The sequence below is a fragment of the Eublepharis macularius genome, chromosome 2, assembly GCF_028583425.1.
Source record: "Eublepharis macularius isolate TG4126 chromosome 2, MPM_Emac_v1.0, whole genome shotgun sequence".
NCBI lineage: Eukaryota > Metazoa > Chordata > Lepidosauria > Squamata > Eublepharidae > Eublepharis > Eublepharis macularius.
In genome coordinates this window covers 26896672-26905283 of record NC_072791.1, presented here as the reverse complement: position 1 = coordinate 26905283, position 8612 = coordinate 26896672, and positions in this window count along the sequence as shown.

Genomic DNA, 8612 nt, shown 5'->3' with positions numbered 1-8612 from the left:
ACCCAATCCTCAGCATTGTGGTATTCAGATAAAGGTAATGAGGTTAATGCTGAAAGTGACAGATTTTAATTTCTATTCAAGACTGTCTGCTTTGGCTTCTTAGGAAATATGACTAGGCAGCATTCCAGGAAAAAACATCTTCTCTTATTTTAATGATCTAAGAATCCAGTCCTGCAGACAGTCAGTGTTTTTGTCTCAGGCCCACCACAGCAGTGTCCCTGGGAGGCCTTCTTCTTTGCAGCCGGGGCATATTGCATTTTACTTCCTTATGGGAGGAAAGGTAGTTTGGTGTTTTCGGAAAGGCTCCTAATTGAGAATGTGGCCTTGGAGTAGATTTTCAGGTTGAACCACACAATCAGCCAATCTGATGTCGCAGATATAGGGCCAGCCCAGAAGAGTCTCCAGAAGTTTCATACAGAATTTTTCCAAGCTTTAAAAAATAGCTAGCATGCAGGACACTGATTCAGAATGGAAGCAAGCAGGCTTAAGTTTTCCTCCATATTCCTGACCAGAAGCAGCCCTGTAAAGCTGCTATTTGCCCAGTTGAAGCAAACATAAAAGTCCTGACCAGTCTGTTATTTTATTATTTATTTGTTTGTTTACATGAACGCACCTTGGCCTTGCCTTTCCTCCAAGGATCTCAGGGCAGCATTCTTTCCCCTTCTCTATTTCATCTTCACAACAGCCCTGTGAAGTAGATCAAGATCTTTGGTATCTGAAAAAGTGAGCTGTGACCCACGAAAGCTCATACCCTACCACAAATTTTGTTAGACTTCTAGGTGCTACTGGGCTCTTGCTCTTTTCAAGACCAAGAGAGAATGACTGGCCCACTGTCTCCCAGTGAGTTCCATGGCAAGCAAAGGTTTGAGCCTGAGTCACCAAAGTCCTAGTCTAACCATTATGCCACAGTGGTGCAGTATGCCAGTTTGCTCCAACATGGCAAATTGGAGCTCTGCAGCACCATTTCAGGTCAGCAAAATGTCTCTAGAGGAAGATTTCATCACACACACACACACACTTCATGCCACAGTCCTGATTCAAATCAGAGACCTCCTGACAGCTGATGCTGCACATTCTTGTTCATATCTCACCTGAACTGGCCTGAGCACCAACAGCACATAATAATTCAGGAATAGGCTAAGTCTTAATTCAGACTCTAAGGATCCTTCCTGATTCTAGTCCTATCATCTGCAGCCACCAGAAGAAACGGCCGAAGCTCTGAATTGCAGGAAAACAACCAAAGCAGCCAGGGGGAACAGGTTGTGCCAAAGAATTTGGCATTTTAATTGAATGATTCGTCTCATTGTAGCATAGACCTGTCTTGCTCAACCGATGGCTTGTTTCCTTGATGTAGATATCAGCAACCGTATCAGTTATAACATGCAACCAAATTGCTGAGATCGACAAAATGGAGCCCTTGGAAAGAGTTAAAAACACATCATTAGGACCCCTGCCAGAACTTTTAGGGCCTTCCACTACCCTATGAATGGCAATATCTCACAGAATCATCACACCCTGGGGTGGCAGAGTGCTATTATCATCTAGCTTGTTCAGAAAAGAGATGGGCAACGGGCTGCTGAGTTAGTTTCACATGCATCAAAAATTCTGCCAATTTTTTTTAAGAGGAAAGGGACAAGCGAGACTCACACTCGGGATATAAACATCTTTGTGAGCATACAAAGGCTTATCAAATTCTCTACTTTCCTCAAGTGGCACACTTTGGCATGATTCAGACATAATGCAAAAGCACAGTTTAATTAAAACATTGTTAAGTATGATCATCCAAAGATGTGACACACCACTAACTATGGTTGGTTAGGGGTCCCTGAAACCAGGATCTAAGACCAAAGTTTCAATCTGATTTATTAACCACTGTTAATTTTAACTATGGTTTCACATGATGTATAAACACAGATCATCTACTTTAATTGTGACTTTTCCCCCAGCATTTCCTCCCTCATATACTCGCTAGCTACAGAGATGCCCGGAGCAAAGGCACCAAACCAGAATTTGTCAAGGAAATCCAAGATCTGAGACATCATTTGTGAGCCCAACCCTGGTTTCGTAATCTGAGCATGGTTAAAATAAACCCAGTTCTACATTATATCTGAATTGAGCCATAGTTCATGGTGAGGTGAGTGTACGAACAGATGTTCATTGTTACCATCTTAAGTTAAGAATGTATATTCCATCACAGGAGCACAGCTGCATCAAATACTATGTAATGTTTGGCATTTGGTTTGAAACTAGCACATTGATTTAGAACATTTATATGCCACTTCTCCAGAGACCTGCTCAAGGTGGCTGACAAAATAAACAATAAAAGCATAATAACAGCATAAAATAACCACAATAAAAATCCATCCAGGGTATTAAAAATAAGATAAAGCCCAGACAATACATAAAAATAGAATATAGGATGCATTGAAGCACATAAACAAAAAAAATTATTTTATTTATTATTTAAAATACCTATATGCTACTTTTCCACCCAAATAGGGTCCTCAAGGTGACAAACAACAGATATTAGAACATTTAAAACATTAAAATAGCATTTAAAATGTATACATAAAGACAACGAAAACATATAGACATATAAACAAACAAACCCATACACATACAACTAATAAGGCCAATCAGAGTTTATTGGGAGTACGCTAAATGAAACCAAAAAGTGTTCTTCACCCTCTGCTGGAAGACAATGACAGAGATACTCAAGAGGTGCGGGAGGGTAGCTGTTTTCATCTGTAGTAGAAGCAGGGATATGTACACACACCCCAAAATCAAAGAAATCCAGAAACAGAATTTGGGGCTCCCAAAACAATCCAGAATTCCAAAAATCCAGGTAAGGTTCTCTGATTCGGTTCGGACAGATCAGAGAAATCCGGGTTAATTCAGCCATTATTTCTTATGGGGAAAACTATCCAGCGGCTATCCAGGGGGCTGAATTTTTTTTAAAAAAAAACAAACTCCATCAAATTTTCAGGAATCCTACTACTGACTGTTCTCTAAAGACCATCAAAGTTTCATGAAGATTGGACCTCCCAAAGAAGGTGCCCCCAACCACTCTCTATTATCCCCTATGGGGAAAACTATCTGGGCTATATCTGGGGGTGCCATTTTTCAAGAAAACCCCACTAAATTTCCCAGAAACCTACTCCTGACTATCCTCTGAAGATCTTCTAAGTTTCATGTAGATTGGACTCTGGGGTCCAATTCTATAGGCCCCCCAAAAGGTGCCCCCAGGCACTCCATTGTTTCCTATGGGGGAAAAGTCAATGCTGACTCCCACTGCAGCAACACACTGGGGCAAGGCTGCCATGGCCAAGGCACACTCCTAAATGCAAGATCCACACACAGAAAGCCCAACAGAACCAAACTGAAGCTGCCTCTCCCACTAACCAAATGCCCCTGAACAAGTTGCCCACATCCACTTTCCATTCTTCCCTATGACGAAAATGCTTCCAAGCTGATTCTCACATCACAGACACACAAAGGCAAGGATGCCAGTGCCCCAATAGGATCTTGGTTTCTTTATTATGATCTGGGACGGCTGGATTTTGCCAAATCAGCAAAAATCTGGCTTTCCCCCCCAAATCCCAGACCCAAATTGTATGTACATGTGCAATGCCCATCTCAATCAAAATGGAGATGGAGATATAAGAAAGATTGCAGATAATGCATGCCCCCAGTAGTCACAGTTGGCAACCTCCAAATGTAACATTTGAAAATGGGGAAGGGAGAAACATGTATACCACCCCAAGCTCTTTATGCTCTAGATTTGGTTTATTTATGAACATCTATGACATCATCATGTAAAATACAGTTTTATGATGCCATTTGAACTATAATGTGGGGTTTGCAGACCCCCCCCAAAAAAGTTTGGACAAGCCCACTAAATATTGTAGTACTTTTATTGAAACACTTTTGGCTCCCTTACTGGTTTTACCTAATGAGACATCCTTTATTTTATTTTTTTTAGTTTTTATTTCATGTGTACTCCACCTTTCTCCCCAATGAGGACCCAAAGCAGCTTCAACATCATTCTCCCTGCCTCCATATTCCTCACCATAGCAGCCCTATGAAGTAGGTGAGGCTGAGAGAGTCTGGCCAGGGAGTCCTTCCAAGACAGAGCAGGGATTTGAACCTGGGTCTCCAACATTCTAACTGCAGCACTACACTGGCTCTCTGGATCCTGAAATTCACTTTGGATGTGGCATGCAGATGGTTTAGACAAGAAGACATTCAGATTCTCTTGGTCAGAGATAGTGGGGATCTCTCAGCTACAAGCTATCTTATAGGTCAAAACAAGCATCTTGCTTGACAGGCAACAGGAAGCCGTTTTTGACACCGGAACACCGCTGCTTCTAGTGCCAAGCCTGCAACATTCAAATAATCATCAAGGGCAACCATAGAAAGAACACACTGCAATAGTCTATCCTTGTTTCCAATATATTTGCCAGGTCTGAGAAGGAAAGAAAAGATCTCAACCTTCTCACCAGATGGAGGAAGTCTTGAGGATTTCTGTGGAACAGGATGACAGCTTGGTGTCAAATCATTTTCTAAAGTGCTGAATGGCAAGGAACAACATAGGAATTAAATCTGAAAAGATAATAGTATCTTATGCTTAAATCATCATTCATCAAAAAATTGCATAAGGTAAGTCGATCTTATGCATTTAGTCCCTTCATTTTTGTGGGCAGAGGAATAAGATACTTTGCTTTCCTTTGGAATGCCTGTTTCTTCAGTACTGGACTGCTGCAACACAGAATACATTGCATGTTTCATGCATGCCACCTGATCAAGAACAAATTTTATATGTAGTGCACCAGTTAGGGGTTATTGGACAGGAGAGGAAAAGTTATCCCGTATATTGTCTGAAGCATCAAAGTCTATATCTCTCAAAGATAAATGTCTGTATAGCCTCAAGCCCAGCTCAGTGTCACTTTGTGACATTAAGCTCTGAAGAGGGTGGGAGAAGAACCCAGTTTAATAAATGTATTTTGTGTGCATGCATGTGTGTGTGTGTGTCCCCACTTCTGTATGTGCCTCACTGAGTATTATAACTAGAGATGGGTATGAACAGAAAAAAAACGAACATGATGTTTGTTGTTCGTTGCCATCCACGAACAGGGACTCATGAACAACCACGAACATGGCCCTGTTCACGAACATGTTCCTGATTGGCTGTTTGTGGGGGACAGCAGGCTCTCCTCCAGCCATCATCCAAGTCAAGATCCCAACTGCACCACTCCCAGAAACCTGACCTGAGCAGGCACCAGGAAAGGTACCAATAATAAATAATAGCTTGGGCCCAGAGCCTGGCAGCAGCCCTGGAACTTGAAGGGGTAGATCCCTATCCAACCACACACAAAGAAAATTCAAGCTCCAATTCACTCTATCAAAATGCCAGCAGCAACTGTCTCTCCACTGTCTGCAGAGTCAGAGGTGGGAGCCCCCCTCCCTCCTGGTCTTTGCTCCCTTCTTGTAACAAATTTGGAGCTCCACACTTGAAAGGAAGACCTGCCTATCAAGCTAAATTGGGCTTAGATTGGGGTTTCCAGGGTAACAGCAGGAGTTCAGACAGAGTTCAGACAATCCCTGCCTAAGTTGCCAAGGGAATTGATTGCAGGTGCCAGACTGTCTGGCTTGACGAACAGCAACGAACAGCAATGAAGGAGGCTTGCAATGACCACCTGTTCTTTTAGAATGGGGCCTCATGAACAGCTGTTCATGGCTTTTTTTTGTTCGTATTGCTGTTCGCGCCCATCTCTAATTATAATGTCCCTGGGGATCATTTAAACCAAGGGGAAACTGTCCTCTCTCTGAGAGGATCTGGTGGTCTAAAGAATATATCTTCACCACATGTCTGAAAGTCCTGTTCGGCCTGAGAGACTTTGTGGAGAAGTTATATGTTTTAAAGCAAGTGAAGTGCTTGGACTGGGGCTAGACCATACCAGTGTTCAGGCTAGAGTTTTCTCTGACAGTATTTTCTTCTATGCGGAGTGAGTTTTATTTCAAGAGGAGACTCTGAAATATAGAAACTCCTAACTGCAGTCTGAAGTGTACAGGCCAGGAACTCTGGTCCTACTGAACACGTATCTCCCATCAGTTTTTTTTCCAGTTGTTTGTACCCCAGTTCTTAAAAGTAAACCCCATAGAGTTCAATGCGATGTAAATGAATATACATAGGATTGCAACCATTGTTCAATGCAGGTAGATAATTTTTTTTAAAATGTGATGACAGATACCAAATTGACTTTGTAAAAGGAGCCAAGAAAGGAAGGGAAGAGCAAGCTAGTTCTTGTTCTGCCTCACCAGCATCAGCAGAACTGTCAGCTATATTCTCATTGCAACATTTTTATTACGGCTGATGATTTATTATTTCTTCTTCATTTTTATTTTTAACGTGGCTTGGGCTGAGCCAAAGACGTGCTTCAAAATAAATAAACACGAACGACATAAAACACACCAATAATCTCTGCTTGCTGACCCCCAGCCACAACTGCCAACCCCCAAATTATTTTAATAAGCCATAATCACTTGACATCCTTCTACAAGTGGAGATAAATGAAAGATTTTAAAGAGCACAGATTTATTTCCTCTTCTTGCCCTGCTTGCGTTTCCAACATTGACAGCTTTGAAAAGCCAGTGGTAAGAATATTTTTAATTAATGATGAATTAATATTCAAAATGTCTCTGGATGTTTTTTCAGATGGACAGGAAAAGTGTTTGTGACATATGGAACCTGAACAAAGCTGTGTCTGGTCCCAGTATTTAGGTGAAATGAAATCCATGTTAGAGAGTTCCTAAAGTTTTCTTTTTAAAAGTTGGACAAACATTAGTCAGAAACAATTTAGATGTGAAATGAGCAGGTCATTTGTGAAGAGGATCAAATGAGGAGATAAAATGAAAATCCATGCAATGCCCCGATTTTCAGATGCAAAATTGTCACCTAAGTGTCATAACCTACACATTGCTAAAGGAAGTCTCTGCACCAATCTATACTACTCTCTTAAGAACCAAGAAAGGCTTCAATTCTTAGGTTAATTATATGCAAGAAGAACCTAGTTATCCCTCAGTCTATTATCAACAATTCAGAAAGCATCTGGTCAGCCTGAAATGCAACTGAATGTTTATGCATTTATGTGCATTAGAGACAAGATATACCCGCCACTTCTGCTAAGCAATTTAACTTTTCGAAATCCTGGGGAAAGTGGAAATCATTGAAAAACAAAAAGTTTGGGAATTCAGATTAACATTTAAATAAGGTATCCCTGAAGGCAAAAACTGGTACAGAACAAGAACTGTGATTTGCCAACAGACAGGAAACAAAAGGACTGTCCTTGGTAAATAGAGACCGATGGTTCAAGAGCCACTAACTGTTCCTGTTTACCAGGGAGAGGGCTGTTTTCTGGCTCCTGTTCCTGTTTTGGCCTTGAACAGCATTGTTAAGAGAAATTCTCTTAATTCCTCTTTATCCAATTTCTTCCTGAAATCCAGCAATCTTTTTCCCCCCTTCTTCTTCTCTTTTTCAGGAATTTGGAAACCATTTCAAATCAATTCTGTTGTGATAAAAGAGAAATTTGACAAGAGAAGGGGCTGGAAAGGAGGTTCTAATTTCACTCTGTAGATGCTCAGAGGCAGACAATGGTTTCTCAAACCTAGTCCTCCTGCTAAAGCACCACCCTGTTGTGTGTGACATATTAACAGCTGCAAAGGCTGAAGTTACAAAAGGGTGTATTGATTGTTCTTTGAAGAGAAATGAAAGTGAAATCTCTCTTTTAAAAGAGAGTAACAGGAATCAGTGGCCATAGCTTAAAAAAAAAAGATTGCAGAAAAAGAAATTCCCCTCCCCATAACAACACACCACCTTTGAGGAATAACTTGTTAAAATTAACTCAGCAATGAAGAGCAGCTAGTGCACTCTAGTTAATTGGAAAAGGCATTTTTGTCACTATGAAGTTAGTACAAGATGGATTATTACTTAATGGTATGCAGAAAATGTTAAATTAGTTTACTTAACCAATAGCCTCTGCACTTTGTCTTATTTTCCTTCTCCAAGGAGTGATGTTAAAGACATTACTTTTATGCCATTCAATTAAATCCTGTTCTCTTTAATGTCAAAGGATCGGTGTGAATCTTTTAAGCAGCTCTTTCCTCAACCCCACCCACTTTGCAGTTCAAAATAAAACGACAGAAAAGGGAACGGAAACATCTCATTAGGTTGGATGACAGAGAAATAAATACTTGGAAAATTCTTGAGGTGTGCAAAAAAAATATTACTTTGTAAATTTTGTTGTGGGGATAATAATGGCATACTTTGTAAACCGCTCTGAGTGGGCATTAAGTTGTCCTGACGGGTGGTATATGAATTAAATGTTGTTGTTGTTGTTGTTGTTGTTGTTATAGATTGAGGGCTGAGCTGAGCATGCTTTCAGAAGTAAGGAACCACAATGGCAGTCTAGCATTAGTGAAAGGGAAAACAAACAAAAAAGAAAAGAAAACGGTCTTCTTGATCCCCCTCACAAATTACATGGCCCTATTGGGCAAAAGACATATTTTCCCTCCCCAACAAACTCATAGAGCATGAGATTAGACAGAGGATATAA